Genomic DNA, 15,324 nt, shown 5'->3' on the forward strand with positions numbered 1-15,324 from the left:
GGAAAAGTGGGTCAGGGGTGCGCCCCCTGCCCCGCGGAGGGCTCAGAGCCTAGGGTTCACTTTTGCCCCCTTCCCCGCCCCCTCCTCGGAAATGCTCACTGGCCCACAAGCGCATCAACAAAAATACAAACAAGATCTCTTCCTGGAGATTCCTCAAGAGTCCCCTTTGCAAGGGCTTTGAAGACTGCAGCGTTTCTGGAACTTTGATTCCTCTCTCCCAGTTTATTTGAGCTTTTTGCCCCCTGGCCTTTTTGCCTTCGGAGAGGGCTGGAAGCCAGGTCTTCGGATACTTCTTGGATTGGGATCTTTGGGTTTTGTTTGCGACTCAAGAATTGCCATTCTTTTCTCCCTTACAACTCTTCAGGCAAATCATTAATATGATAAAAAGTATAACTCTAAAGGTAGTGGGTTCCTGGAATGGGAGAAGGAGGAAGGAGTTATCTTGGCTAGTTTGTACTTAATTTTGCCCTCACTTAAACTCATATTAATGAGGTTTCTTCTTTTTAATTCTTTCAAAAAATTTTTTTGAAACTAAGATCAGTCAGTGCTGACAAAAGATGAACTTTCTTATGTTTTTGATTTTTAGAGCATTTTATAATCTATTCTTTTATCTTTTTTACCAAAAGGAAATGTTTTCATTTTAAGGCAAAAGAAACATTCATTTGCAAAGCTGCAGACTGTACCATTTTTGTAACTTTCCATTTGAAATTTAGATGCCCTTTCACTTCAGACTGATAAAATGTTTGCCACTGATAATGTCCATTACTGGTATTGTATAGACACATTTTACTTTTCTATTTGCCTCAGGAATTGGATGAAGTAATTGATCACTAATGAACTACAGTGCTGGTGAGATGTGTAAGGTGAGACCACACAGTTAAACATGATTTCACTTGTTTCCTTCTGTATTTTAATCAACTTATAAAAGTAAGGCTGAAATTTAAGTAATTTGATGGGGCCATCTTTATTTTCCAAATATGTCACTCAGTCAAATGGGGTATGAGCAGGGCTAGATTTAGAAAGGAAAAATGTGTCAAATATCAATCTTTTCCAGGACTCCAACATACTCAAACATAGTAGAGTTTATCCAGAGCCAAATGTTATTTGCAGCTATCCTTGATCAGTGTCTTCTCCAGGGGTAATTATAGTTTGCCTCTTCAAATTTCTTTGTGTAACTTTAATTGGATGTCTTAATTTTGCTTGTTTTGATGTCCATTGTTTACTGTACGTTGAGTGTAAGTGATTATGTATAAGGGACTTGTATTTCCACAGTTTTTGGGACTTTTGTAAAGTATACCCATTCCATTGGAAATGATTATTTTAGACAAGCCAGTCACTTATTTTATTTTCTTGTGGTATTGGGGATGGAACCCACAGCCTCACACATGGTATTCAGGTGCTCTATCATTAAACTGTATCCCCAAGCCCTTGGTTTTAATTTCTGAAAAATGGAATAGTACTTGTCTCTAATAATTATTTAATAATTATTTGGAAATGAAAATGATATGAAAGTGAATCCCACCCAACTTATTAGGGATAAGACTAGTTATTATTTTCTGGTCATATGTGGTGTATGAATTTGTAATATTTTATTTTATTTTAACTTATCATGCTTTGAAATTAAAGGACATTAATATAGCATGGGTGAACAGCTTACATTCATTGCTATGGAGAGGGAGAGTTTACATTTTTCACAATCAGTTTTCTCACCTTGAGAAATATCTTATTATATTTGGTTCAGAAAAATGTAAGTAATTTTGGTTAATTAATTGGTTATTGCAGGGCTTTGTCTCATCCATTAACACATCTGGGCATCTGGACCTTGAAAGCCTCTTATGAACTTTTCATACCTATTATAATATCTAATGAAGAAGAATAGGCTGTGTTTTACTTTATTTTTCTAGATTGAGATGTATAATTGACATTTTGCCTTACACATACGTGTGCACCCACTCACACAACCTTGGGAAAGAAAGGTGGACACAGACCAAGATTGTTTTTTAAGTGCACATGCCACATTAATTTGGGTTTGAAACTCAGCAGTGCTTATGTGTATTATATATAATTTTAATTCTTATTCTTGGCAGAGCAAATGTGGATTTTTGAATTTATTTTCAGTTTACAGGTAGAAGCATATTCATGCCTTAGACTTCCCAATTTGAACTTTTCATCTCATTTTTTTGAAATTTACAGATTATTCTGTGGAAAGGAACCAATAATCTGCCTTTTGCCTATAGAGATGTTCCTTTGTAGTCTGAAGCTGAATATTTAGTATTTGGTAATCTTGTATGGCTAGTGTTGAACTGTATCAGGATATTTCCATAGCCTTCACACATGAAGACTGGTGGGGTATTCACTTCAAAGTGAAGCTAATGTTTGGCCACCAAACAACTTGTTACACGGAGTATTCTAAAATGGGAAATACCATAGTATTGAAGGTTATGATGGAGTACAAGTCTGTGTCTTTGAGCTGAATAAAGACATATCTTTTTTAGTCTCTCCTTTTGGCTGGTAAGCTAGGACACTATTTTTAGGTAAGGCTGTATTTTTTGAGAGTCAGTAAGTACAGTCCTGAACTTCTTCATCAGCTGGCAAACTTTAATTTAGCAATTATTAGCAAGAAATTTCATTTTCTATTAGCATAAATATTCAGTTTATCTGGTCTTAATATCTGTATACATTCATGAACTGTCTAGTCTTTATTGGAGAGGGAATGATACCACAACAACAGGAGAAATCATTTCTCCTTGCAAAGGGCCTTGTGTAATTTAAAAATTTACAGAATATTCATGAAAGGCTAAGAATAGTGCAGAGGGACCCACAAGTAAGTAGACCAGATCTTATAAATGCATCTGTGTTGTGTAGGGTTGGCATTAATATTGAATGCAGATTAGTCCATGATTGTCCATCAGACTATATTTAAGATCCAAATACAGGCCCAGTATAAGAAATAAGGTCCTTTGCCTGTTCCAAAAATATAGAAAAAATTGGGCCAAGTTTTTCAACAAAAATTCCTCAAGAGTGGGAAGAACTGCTTATAACAAATTATTAGGATTGCTTATTTTCATAAACTTAGGTAAATGTATTTACAAGTGTAATTAGATTTCTAAGTAATATTTTGAAATATTTTCTAGAAATCTCATGGATGGAGAGTATGGCCAGACTAGCTTATGATTCATTTCAATTCATGGCTGTGTCAGGGTCTGTGGCATTGACTGCAAGAAGCATAAAACATGATTGCCTTATCACTTCCAGGGTGGCTGGGATAATGTTTTAAGTCATCCTGAACCTAATAGAGTTAATATTCCTGTTTTGTTTGTTTTTTTTTTTTTTAAAGAGAGAGAGAGAGAATTTTTTAATATTTATTTTTTAGTTTTCTGTGGACACAACATCATTGTTTTTTATTTTTATGTGCTGCTGAGGATCGAACCCAGAGCCCCGCGCATGCCAGGCGAGCACGCTACTGCTTGAGCCACATCCCCAGCCTCAATATTCCTCTTGTTAAGACTATTATAATATGAAGACTTTGTATATTTATGTAAATGCTTGTATATGTATAATGTATATAAACACATATATATCATATGATTATTTTGTTAAGCTTTTAATTATCTAAAAGAAATCCAGAGTTTTCCAACCTAAAACCAACAGTCATACCAATTTTTTTTTACTTTTGTAAATTGTATTGGGTCCATTTCTCTAAGAGCAGGAAATTGATAAAACAAAGTTTTCACAGAAGAAAGCAAACAGTCAAATTCAGATGTGCCAGAATATACTTAAAATATAGCACAGAAATAAAAATCACAAACATTCATGCTTCAGAATGGGTTGGTCAAAAAATATGCCATTCATTCTTTGAAGTATCTGATGATTAATAATTTTTTTAATCCAAAGCAAAATGAATATATAAACTTTATGATTTTTTATTTCTGTGCTGTATTTTAGGTGTTTATGGCACATCTGAATTTTCCTATTTGCTTTGTTTTGTGAAAATTTTCCTTGTGGGCTGGAGCTGTGGCTCAGTGGCAGAGTACTTGCCTTGTGTGCGTGAGGCACTGGGTCTGATCCTTAGCAACATTAAAAAAAAAAAAAAAGCAAGTAAAATAAAGACATGCTGTTCATTTATAACTACAAAAAATTGAAATAAAAAATTTCTTGTTATGGTAGAAATATTCATGTCAGTAGGCAATATGTGTAACTAATGTAGTTAATTTTTTTTTTTTTTTTTTTGGTGGTGGTGGTGATCAAACTTAGGGCCTTGAATTGTAATCCCAGCTCTTAAAAATTATGTTTATGCTAAAATCATGCTTGTGCCAGGTGTGAGGCTGAGGAAGGGGGATTGCAAGTTGGAGGCCAGCGTCAGCAACTTAGTGAGACCTTGCCTCAAAATAAAAAATAAGAAGAACTGGAAATATATGTAGCTCAGTGATAAAGGGCTCTATGAGTTCAATCTCTAGTACCAAAAAAGAGGGAAAAACAAAAACAACCAATAAAAAAACTCCACGTATGCAATGGTAAAAGAAGTTGAGTGTACCTAATTATGTAAAGTAAAAAAGGCACTCTCACAAAAAAAGGCCTTTGTTATCTGCCCTCTTCTAGTCCTGCTACCTTATGCTAACTATGGTAAAGAGCTGGGGTGTCATTTAGCTTTTGGAAGACCTCTCTGTTCTGAATATCTGAATGTATACTGTAGTAGTAAATGTAAAGTGAGAAGTTTGTAGAGATGGGGTCACTGAACTAAGAGTTGGATGCTTTTCAGGGACTATTCTGTTCTTCTTTACTGTGATGTTAAGTTGTAATGATAATTAAACTGTCAGTTTAAGATAACTATAATTGAATTATTAACACTCAGACAATTAACTTTGTGGTTAGACTGGTAAAGTTTTGATTTGTTGATCTTCTAAAGAAATATTTGTGAGTTAAGTCTATGTAATCTTGGGGAGGGTGAGTACTGGTGGTAATGAGTTACCATCTGTTGAATTTTGTGATAAGCTGTCCAGTATATTTACTATGTTCTTTTTATAACTCATTATCTCCTTTAATTCTAGTAACAACTGACAAGACAGTTGTTATTTACAGTTTGCAAAGGGGGAAATTTAGATTTAGATGAGAGCAAACTAATGTAACATCATAAGACCAATAAAGTAGTGGAGGTGGTGATCCTTCTGGAAAGTCTGTGTTCTGCTGTCTCTAAGTAGTCTTTCTTATTTTCCAGAATCCAAGGAAATGTAGACCTGGAGAAATTGACTTGCCCAAGGTTATGCAGTTCAGTAGTAGCAAGGTTAAAGTAAGCTTTTATTTCCAGAAGGTTATCTTAGGATTTCTGGTCCACGGCTGGTTATGCTACATTTGATTGGCTTACTATAGACCCAAAGAACAGGTGCTGTGAATAGTGGACAGTAATGTTTCAGAACTGATAGAGCAGCTAGTGTTGTTTTGTACCAAATAATTAAAAGCTTCCTTCTCTCTCTTTCAGAAATTATAAAGAGCTCTGATGGGCTATTTGGGTGATACCCAGTGCAGTGAACTGCAGGTGAGTAAGGTTTAGGAGAACATTCTTTAGACAGAAAAAGAAAAACCATGATAATGCCTGAAAAAGAGCAAGAGAGACTTTATCTTGTCCAGAATGTCTGACCAGCTGGGAGGTGTGTAGACAGTAATCCCAGCCTACTTCCGAGGTTGTGGCAGGAGGATCACAAATTCAAGGCCAACCTCAGCAACTTAGTAAGACCCTGTCTCAAAACAAAAAATAAAAAGGACTGGGGATGTAGTTCAGGGATGGAGTGCCCCTGCATTCCATCCCCAAACAATAAGGAAAAAAAAAGTGGTTGAAAATGATGAGGTGGAGGGGCTCGGGATGTGGCTCAAGTGGTAACGTGCTCGCCTGGCATGTGAGAGGCACTGGGTTCGATCCTCAGCACCACATAAAAATAAAATAAAGATATTGTGTCCACCTAAAACTAAAAAATAAAAATAAAACATTAAAAAAAAAAAAAAAACGATGAGGTGGAGCCGGGTGGAGTGATACAGGGCTTAGTGAAGCTGTTATAACCTGGGATGTGGACCTAACTGACTGGATGTTGAACAAGCCTTGAAGACTCTGCCTGCTGCTTTGTCAGACTAGTTGGAAGAGAAGTTCCAGTAGGTTAATCTTCCACTTCTGTTCTGAATGAGTAACTGCACTGGGGCTCAATCTGTCTGCATGTGATTGGAACTAGAAAGGTCCTTTAGCTTTTGTGTCAACATTCTTGAGTGCTAATCACTCTGTGCTCTGATGAACTTGGTTAAGTGTTTAATTGTTTTTATTGTTATCTGTCATGAGCCTTGGGTCCTGAATGACTATATGTGAACATTTTTGAGAACCTAAACACTGAGAATATATCACTAGGAACTAAAGGTTGGACTTTTTTTTTTTTTTAATTTGTTTCTTTTGCCTTTATTTCTGTGAAGGTTGGACTTTTTTATTAATGGTCTCACTGCCTCCATCTGTGCTATAAACACTTCAAATTATTTATCTTTTCCTGAAATACCTGGTAATTAAAGACAGTTTATTATTTCACACTAATTAATCTTCTTGGTTTATTATAATCTTAGTCTTTCAGTATTAAAAATATAAAATGGTAACACTGCAAAAAAAAAAATAGAAGCCTTTCCATGTTATCCTTGTGAGGCATCAGTGCTATGTTTTTTCCTTTCTTTTGGCACTGGGGATGGAACCCAGGGCTTCCTTTATTCGAGGCTGGGGCACTGTATCACTGAGCTACACTCCAAGCCCCAACTTTATTTCTTGTTGTCTTTTCAACACTAGTCTTTTGTTAGACATTGCTATCTTCAGAAAGCTTCAGCTCTTAGGAAAATAACTTGCCATCTTGCCTTTTGAACTCTGGCTGGTAAGAGTTTCAAGGACCTTGAAACTAATAGCTGCTGAGGTCTGGGGTCATCATGACCAAGGGGAGCGTGAAAGGCCAGAGTGAGCAGTGGAAGGGGCGGGTTGGTCTCTTCTAGAGGCCTGGTGGCTCTCTGTTTCCTAAGTATGCTAAAATTTGGAACTCTCTTTTTTTTTCCCCTTTTTTTGGGGCACTGATGGGGATTGAACTCAGTGCCTCGTGCATACTAAACAAACACTGAGTTACATCTCTAGCCCCTGCTGAACTTTCTTAATGTTAAATATGTTGATATTAAATAAATTGTCCACAGTTGGTTTCCTTCCTGGCATTCCATTTTAAAATTACATACCTTTAATTCATTTTTATTTATAGTATATAATAATTTGATATTTTAAAAACTTACTAGATTATGAATCATTTCTATGTAATAGGTTTCAGAGTTTAATTTATGTGGAAAGGTTGCAGAAATAATCTTATCAAATCATGCTCCCATAATTTACCTAAATTTTTTATGTAGTTATTTATGTTGCTGGATAGTTTTCAGTTAATACTTTAATGTACCTTATTTTAGATATTACTGTTTTTTTTCTGACTAATTATATCTCTAGGATAAATTTTGGGTTGTATTATTATCTTAAAGGATATGAATGTTTTTATGGCTTTTGATGTATATTGTCATACTGTTTTCAAGGGTGTTATACCAATGTGTAGTCCTAGCAGACATGTAAGTATACCTATTTTACTATGATGGGTAGAAGTCCATTTTTTTCCCCCCAAGTTTTTTTGCTAATAGTGTAAAATGGTACTTGTATTTAATCGATCCATAATGTTGAATTTAACTAATTTGAGTCTTGTTTATTCATATCCTTTGCTATATTATGTGGTAAACTATTGGTATGGTCTTGGTGGGGTGGTAAGGCAGGAATAATCAGCAAATGGATAGGGAATTATTAGAAAGATAAATACAGCATGGTCAGTAAAAGTGTTAATAAGAGTTTGGTCTCAATGGTAAGTGATCTTGGGAATGTAGTGGGAGGGGAAGAGATGGATTATTCCAAGATTCACCTCAGCAAGTATTTGTTGGGTGTTCACTGACCTCCATATACTGTGTTGTGTCCTCTGAGTGATTTTCAGGTTGTTGTCAAGGCATATGTTGGGCTGAAGGAGAGGACTACTTGATTCTTAACCAGTTAGGGGTTCTGGCTTCTGTTGTCCCTTTGTGGCTGCTTGTAGGGCTGAGAAGACCACTGCTGTCTAGGACATCTTTAACTCATGGCATACTCTTTGAGAAGCTCTGTTCTGAGGGATGCAAAGATAAATAAAACATAAGTTGGTCTGATAAGGAACTAATCATCTGGTGGAGAGAATAAGGCCACCTCTCAAATGAAACAACTAATAGGAATTTGATATGTGCTAAAAGGGGTTCAGACAAGGCATTTAGGGATTAAGTGGGGGAGCAATATTGCCCCCTTGGGGATATTAGGGAATTCTTCAGCTGAAGAGGTTGCATGTAAATTGCATGAAAATGAGCAGCAGTAAAAAGAGGGTACTCTAGAGGGAAGTCTTGGGGAGGTGTGGCAAATTGAATGTCAGGAAACTGTATATCCAAATTACCTCCATCCTGGGATACATAAAGGACCCAAGTGGATGGTGAAACTGCCAGTGGGTCAGGGCTGGATGAGCGTCTTAAGTGTCAGACCAAGGATGAGAATGCTGGATCTGTAGGGAGCAGTTGAGGGACAGGGACTCTAGTTGGGTTCATAGTAGTAGGTGGGGTAAAGTAGGTGGGGAGCAGTCAGTTCTATATCTCAAGTCAGAGATGAGGTTGCAGTTGTGATGTCTGGGGAGCCAGCAAGGATGGGACATCGAATTGAGAAGTCAGGAGAAAGAACAGGCCTTAGGGATTTCAGACAGAGAGATAATGAATTTGAGTGTTGAGTTTTAAGGCGCACTAGCACAAAGTTGAAATCCGAATTCTTTCTTATAGGTTTTTGTTTTTGGAATTGGGTACTTAACCACTGAGCCTCATCCCCAGCCCTTTTTATTTTTTGAGACAGGGCCTTAGGAGTTGCTGAGGCTGGCTTTGAACTTATGATCCTCCTGCTTCAGCCTCCTGAGTTGCTGAGAGTACAGGCTTGTGCCACTGCGCCTGGCTCAGAATTTTAATCCTAGAAAAAACTTGAGTGATTTGTTAGGCAATAGCTACGAAAGTTGGGGCCCCTGGAGATAGGCTTCCCAATAACCAGTCCAGGTAGAAGTAATTTGATGACCCTAAATTTTGTGTATTTGCAAGCAGGGAGAGTTGAATGTTTTAATGGGGTGTGTTCTAGGCTTCTGGAAGGGGTTTACAATGAAGAGAAGTAGTATTAACTCCAGAATTCCTGTGCTGCCTTAGCTTTGTGTCTTTGGGTTAATTAAGTCTCCTGAGACTTAAGTCTTTTTGTTACTCATGACAATAAAACTTGTTGCTTGTTGGAAATTATAAAAAACAGATGAATAATTTAAAAAACTATAATCCTACCACCCAGAGATATCTAATTATTATTATTATTATTATTATTATTATTATTATTATTATTATTATTATTTTTGTAGTCCTGGGGATTGAACCCAGTGGCGCTCTAACACTGAATTACATCCTCAACCCTTATAATTTTATTTATTTATATTTTTTGGGGTACCAGGGATTGAACCCAAAGACACTTGGCCACTGAGCCACATCCCCAACCCTTTTTTGTATTTTATTTAGAGACAAGGTCTCACTGAGTTGCTTAGCACCTCATTGTTGCTTAGGCTGGCTTTGAACTCACAATCCTCCTGCCTCAGCCTCCTGAGCCACTGGGATTGTAGGCGTGTGTGCCACCATGCTCGGCTTCAACCCTTTCAACTTTTTAAAGAAAATTTTGATACAGGCTCTTACCAGGTTGCCCAGACTGGCCTTGAACTTGGGATTCTCCTGTCTCAGCCTCCTAAATTGTTAGGATTATAGGCACCACCATGATCAGCTTCTACTTTTATTTTTAATAAACTTTAAATTTTGTAATAATTTAGATTTATGGAAAAAGCTATTAATATTGTTGTTAACATTTTACATTTCTATGGCACATTTATGAAATCTGAGAAACCGTCATTGACGTTACTATTAACTAATTTTCATACTTTCATTTGGGTTTAACTAGTTTTTCCACTAAATGTCCTTTGCTCCAGAATTATCCAGATCCCACATTGTAGTTATCATGTCTTGATCTCGGTGCTGTGACAATTTCTCCACATTTCTCTGGTGGTCATGGCAGTTGAGGAATACTGGTCAGGTATTTCCTAAAATGCCCCTACATTTAGACTTGTCTGATGTTTTCCTTATGATTAGACTGGAGTTATATACTTTAGGGAAAGAAATAATTTTTAAATATTTTCTTATTATTTTTGTTTTTTAATATAAATATTTAATACATAGTCATATATTTTACAAAAATGACATTACACACTGGGCATGGTGGCACACACCTGTAATCCCACTGGTTTGGTAGGCTGAAACAGGAGGATTGCTAGTTCAAAGCCAGCCTTAGCAACATCGAGGTGCTAAGCAACTCAGTGAGACCCTGTCTTTAAATAAAATACAAAATAGGGCTGGGGATATGGCTCCATGGTTGAGTGTCCCTGAGTTTAATTCCTGGTATTCCCCCCCCCCCCAAAAAAATGACATTTTTAAAAAAACTTACTCACAGTCAGGGGCAGTGGCACATGCCTGTAATCCCAGTGGCTCAGGAGGATCAGGAGTTCAAAGCCAGCCTCAACAGTCACGAGGCACTAACCAACTCAGTGAGACCCTGTCTCTAAATAAAACACAAAATGGGGCTCAGTGCAGAGTGCACCTGAGTTCAATCCCCAGTACCCCAAAACAAGCAAACAAACAAACAAAAAAACCAAAACAACTTACCCACAGGATTTTATATATGCAATTTTGTAACTTTATATCTTCCCGGTGACCCCTATTCTTCACACCCTGTAGGAAACTTTTGTCCTTTCAAACATCTGATCTAAAAGTGTAGTTCTCTAAAGCAATCTATTGGTAGGTTGAAGATGGCTTTTAAGAGTGGGTGGTGGTGTACTTGTTTTAATTATGTAGTTGGCTCTCTGATACTGATTTATGTTTCATTAAAAAAGCTCAACTATTTTGAATTAGGATGTGATTACTTATCTATACACATGATCTGGGACTGAAAATGAAGACATCCAAAGAATAGAAAATGTTTTTTATAATAATAATTTTCTTAGCAAGTAGCAACATTTTCAAGAATTCATTCTCTTAGTGTAATTTGTTTACTTCTCAAATATGAGTTTTTGTTTATGAATAAATATATATTTATCAATCTATTGATTAATAAACATGTTGAATGATTTGGGAGGAAGTGCAGATTCTTTTTTTTTAAAAAGTTAATTAATTAATTAATTTTTTGGTACTGCGGGTTGAACTCGGGCACTTGCCCACTGAGCCACATGCCCAGCCCCATTTTGTATTTTATTTAGAAACAGGGTCTTACTGAGTTGCTTAGCGTCTTGCCATTGCTGAGGCTGGCTTTGAACTGGCGACCCTCCTGCCTCAGCCTCCTGAGCTGCTAGGATTACAGGCATGTACCATTGAGCTCTGCAGGAAGCTCAAATTCTTTAGGAAATAATTTGGAATTACTGAAACTAAGAAGGCTGGGCTGTTGTCAGAATTTTGGAATTTCTGAAAAATGATTCAAGAAAAATCAAATGGATAGATGAGGGAAAAAATAAAAAAAAATTTTTTGGGGGGCTACAGTGGATTGAACTCAGGGGCACTTGAGTACTCAGCCACATCCCTAGCCCTATTTTGTATTTTATTGAGAGACAAGATCTTACTGAGTTGCTAAGTGCCCAACAGTTGCTGAGGCTAGCTTCAGACTCCGGAGCCATTCGAATTAGAGGCTTTCGCAACTGCGGCCGGCTTCAAATTTAACTGTTGAAAATTTAGTTTTTCATTATCAGTTTAGTCACTAAAATAGTGAAGGTCCACCAGGATATTTCTTTCATGTCTGTAAATCATTTTGCTTTGTTATACTGAAGTCCACTTATTTTGGGATTTAAGAGAATTTGCCTGTTAATGAAAGATTATTCAAGGCAGAAAGTAGTTGGTGATCTTAGTTTAGTTTCTCTCAATAGGCTCAGTCTTTCTTAATCTTATTGCATACCCAGTGGTTTATGTTTTGGAGAAAAGTGCAAGTCTAGCTGCGTATTACGGTACACTAAATAAAACTTTGCAGAATATTTTGCCTGTGCATCCCATAGAATTATCATAAAAGCAGGTAAATTTAAAGATGATAACAACATTCCTCCTTATAGTTTAGCATTCTAATGGGACTGAATTTGGTACTGGACAGTTCTTGGAATGCTTGGCATTCCAGTTATTTTAGGTCATCTATTTGGGAAATTCAATTAAAGTCCTTATTGAATGGTTTAAGTGAGTTGGATGGTTGTCCTAGGGATAAAAATGACATAGAAAAGCATCTTATACAATACATTTAATCCAAGATAGTAGATGATTTAAGAGGCCAAATAATTCTGTAGGCAGTACTGTTGGTTTTAGAAGGAGAGTATTTTAGAGAAGTAGGCCTTAAAAGTTTCATTAAAAGCTGGGTAGGATGTAGGTCCAAGCAGGGAGGAAGGATGTTCTGGACAGAGGAAACAGCATTGTCAGAGTGTCAGAGGCCTGACTGTATTGGGAGGTCTGTGTGGGGAGTTGTGGGAAAGTTAGGTTGTGGCAAGATTGTGGATGGCCCAGATACCTGGTAATGAGCTGGAACACTATTTTGTAGGTGTTTTGTAATCATTGTGTCATATCTAGAGTAATGGTTCTTAACTTTTTTCCTCCCAGAGGAAGCATGATACTTTAGCCAAATTGTCTCACCATAGCCCTGATAAGCTTTCCTCACTCCACTGGGCTGGGTCGTATGGGTTATTTTAGCAATTGATCAATCTGGCTTTTCTTTCCTTGATTGCAACACACTTAATTTCTAGTATGATGTTGTTTCACAATAATAATTGAGTTTCTATAGGGAAAATAATAATATAACTGGGCACAATGCACATCTATAATCCCAGCAGTTTGGGAGACTAAGGCAGGAAGATTGCAAGTTCAAGGCCAGCCTCAGCAACTTAGTGAGATTCTATCTTAAAATACAAAAAGGGCTGCGGATGTAGCTCAGTGGTAAAGTGGATTTGATTGAATACCTGGATCCTGGAATACATAAAGGAAACCCTTCCTCCCCTGGCCCCCCCCCAAAAAAAACAAACAAACAAACAAACAAAAAGGTAGAAAATAATAATAGGTTAGGCAGAGTAAAGGCAAAATACTAACTTTTAAAAACATGAATCTCCAATTTTTTCAGTAGTCTTTTAAAATTTTTGTTCTGTTTGTAAAGAGACATTATATTTATATTTTAAATTTTTCTGTTTTATTATTCATATAGTCTAATAAGTAAAGCTAGTTTGGGATACGATTAAGAACTAGTTATGGCTGGACATGATGGTACATGCCTGTGATATCTGCTACTCAGGAAGACTGAGGCAGGTGGATCCCAAGTTCAAGGTCAGCTATGGATGTGAGTAATTTCTGTTAAAAAAGAAAGGAGAGTGGTGATATTTAGCATAAAAATGTTTACAAATGCAGTCTGATTCATTTGACCTAAGTTAGTTATGATGTAGAAAATTTTTGTCCTAAAAGAAATAAACATGTAAGACAGAGATGCAGAGATCATCCTTGTTTTAGATTGAAGAAATTTTAGTTACTACTGTGGCTCCAGGTATTAGATCACTCTTTATTTATATTCCTTGAAGCTTGTCTCTAATCAAATAGAGGATTTAAATCTTTTGAAATTAAAGAGGACCATGACTGCATTAATAAGAAAAGTTAATTTAAGGACTATAACTGCTTTTTAAATAAAAATACATTTTATGACTTAGTTTCAAGGTGGTTATTCTCTTACTGTCCTAGACAGAGGTTCATGATGGGAAGAGAATGATACCTTCTCCGTCATCTGTCACTGAAAATGTCTTGGTCCCGACCAGTCTGCCTAGTGCCTCTGTGGTATACTATTGATTTCATTTTTATTCCAATATTTACATTTGGTCCTGGACCAAACATCTAGCTATGATGGCATTCTTCAAAAGTATTCTGTTTTGTGCCAAATGAACTCATTGATTCTTCTGTTTGGAAATGTTCTTTCTGAGGCTTCATTCTTGCCTCTAAAACCTACATACAAGGAAAGGAATTGCTTAGATTTGCCATTTATTAGTAGTGCTTATTCTTCTGTATCTGCTTCTTCCAGAAATTGAAAAGCCACACAAATTGTGACACTGAAATTCATATTGAGAAATAATTTTAAAAATTTCATCTTTAAAAATTGACATACTGGGGCTGAGGTTGTGGCTTAGCGGTAGAGAGCTTGCCTAGCATGTGCGAGGCCCTGGGTTTGATCCTCAGCACCACATAAAAATAAATAAATAAAAAAAGATTAAAAAATAAAATTGACAGATTGTAAATTGACTTTCTTTTGTTGAACAGTTTTATTTAACGTGTAGTTTGTACAACCATTCATCACAATCATAGAGGAGCATCATCATCCCAGAAGCTTCCCTCTTTAGCCAATGATTCTGGCAAGCCATTAATCTGATTTGTAGCCCTATAGTCTGTCTTTTTGAGAATGTCTTATATATGGGATCATGCAGTATGTAAACTTTTGGGATCAGTTTCTTTTACTCAGAATAATGTTTTTGAGATTGATCCATGTAATTACATGTATTGCAAAGTTATTCCTTTTTATTGGTGAGTAGTTTTCCATTGTGTAGAGGTATCATGGTTTGTTTGCCCATTTTATCATTAAATTATATTTGTTTCCAGTTTTTAGTGATTATGAATAAAGCGCCTATAAACATCTGAGTACAATTTTTTTTGGTATCCAGTATTGAACCCAGAGGTGCTATACCACTGAGCCACATTCCTGGCCCTATTTTGTATTTTATTTAGAGACAGGGTCTCAGAGTTGCTTAGTGCCTTGCTTTTGTTGAGGCTGGCTTTGCAATCCTCCTGTCTCAGCCTCCCGAGCTGCTGGGATTACAGGTGTGAGCCACTGTGCCCGGCTTCTGAGTACAAATTTTTATGTGAACATAGTTTCATTTCTCTAGGGTAACTGGTTATCAAGAGGAATTGTTGGATAGGGTAGTGCATTGACTTTATAAGAAACAGGCTGAGGCAGGAGGATCGCAAGTTCAAGGACAGCTTCAGCAATTTAATGAGGCACTAGGCAACTTAGCAAGACCCTGTCTCAAAACAAAAAAATAAAAAGTGCTGGGGATGTGGCTCAGTGGTATAGCGCCTCTGGGTTCAATTGCTGTTACCAAAAAAAAAAAAAAAAGA

General features: G+C 36.7%; 1 protein-coding gene across 2 annotated transcripts in view; it reads left to right on the plus strand.

Moving 5' to 3' along the window:
- Positions 1 to 13: 13 nt before the first annotated feature.
- Helz (helicase with zinc finger) overlaps positions 14 to 15,324 on the plus strand; it is a 167,804-nt gene continuing 152,493 nt past the window's right edge. For both annotated transcript variants that reach the window (XM_015504838.2, XM_015504839.2), the window contains exons 1-2: positions 14 to 863; positions 5,477 to 5,533. The gene's annotated coding sequence lies outside the window, so the exon portion shown is untranslated. The remainder of the gene's footprint in view (positions 864 to 5,476; positions 5,534 to 15,324) is intronic.

The sequence above is a fragment of the Marmota marmota genome, unplaced genomic scaffold (genome assembly GCF_001458135.2).
Source record: "Marmota marmota marmota unplaced genomic scaffold, marMar, whole genome shotgun sequence".
NCBI lineage: Eukaryota > Metazoa > Chordata > Mammalia > Rodentia > Sciuridae > Marmota > Marmota marmota.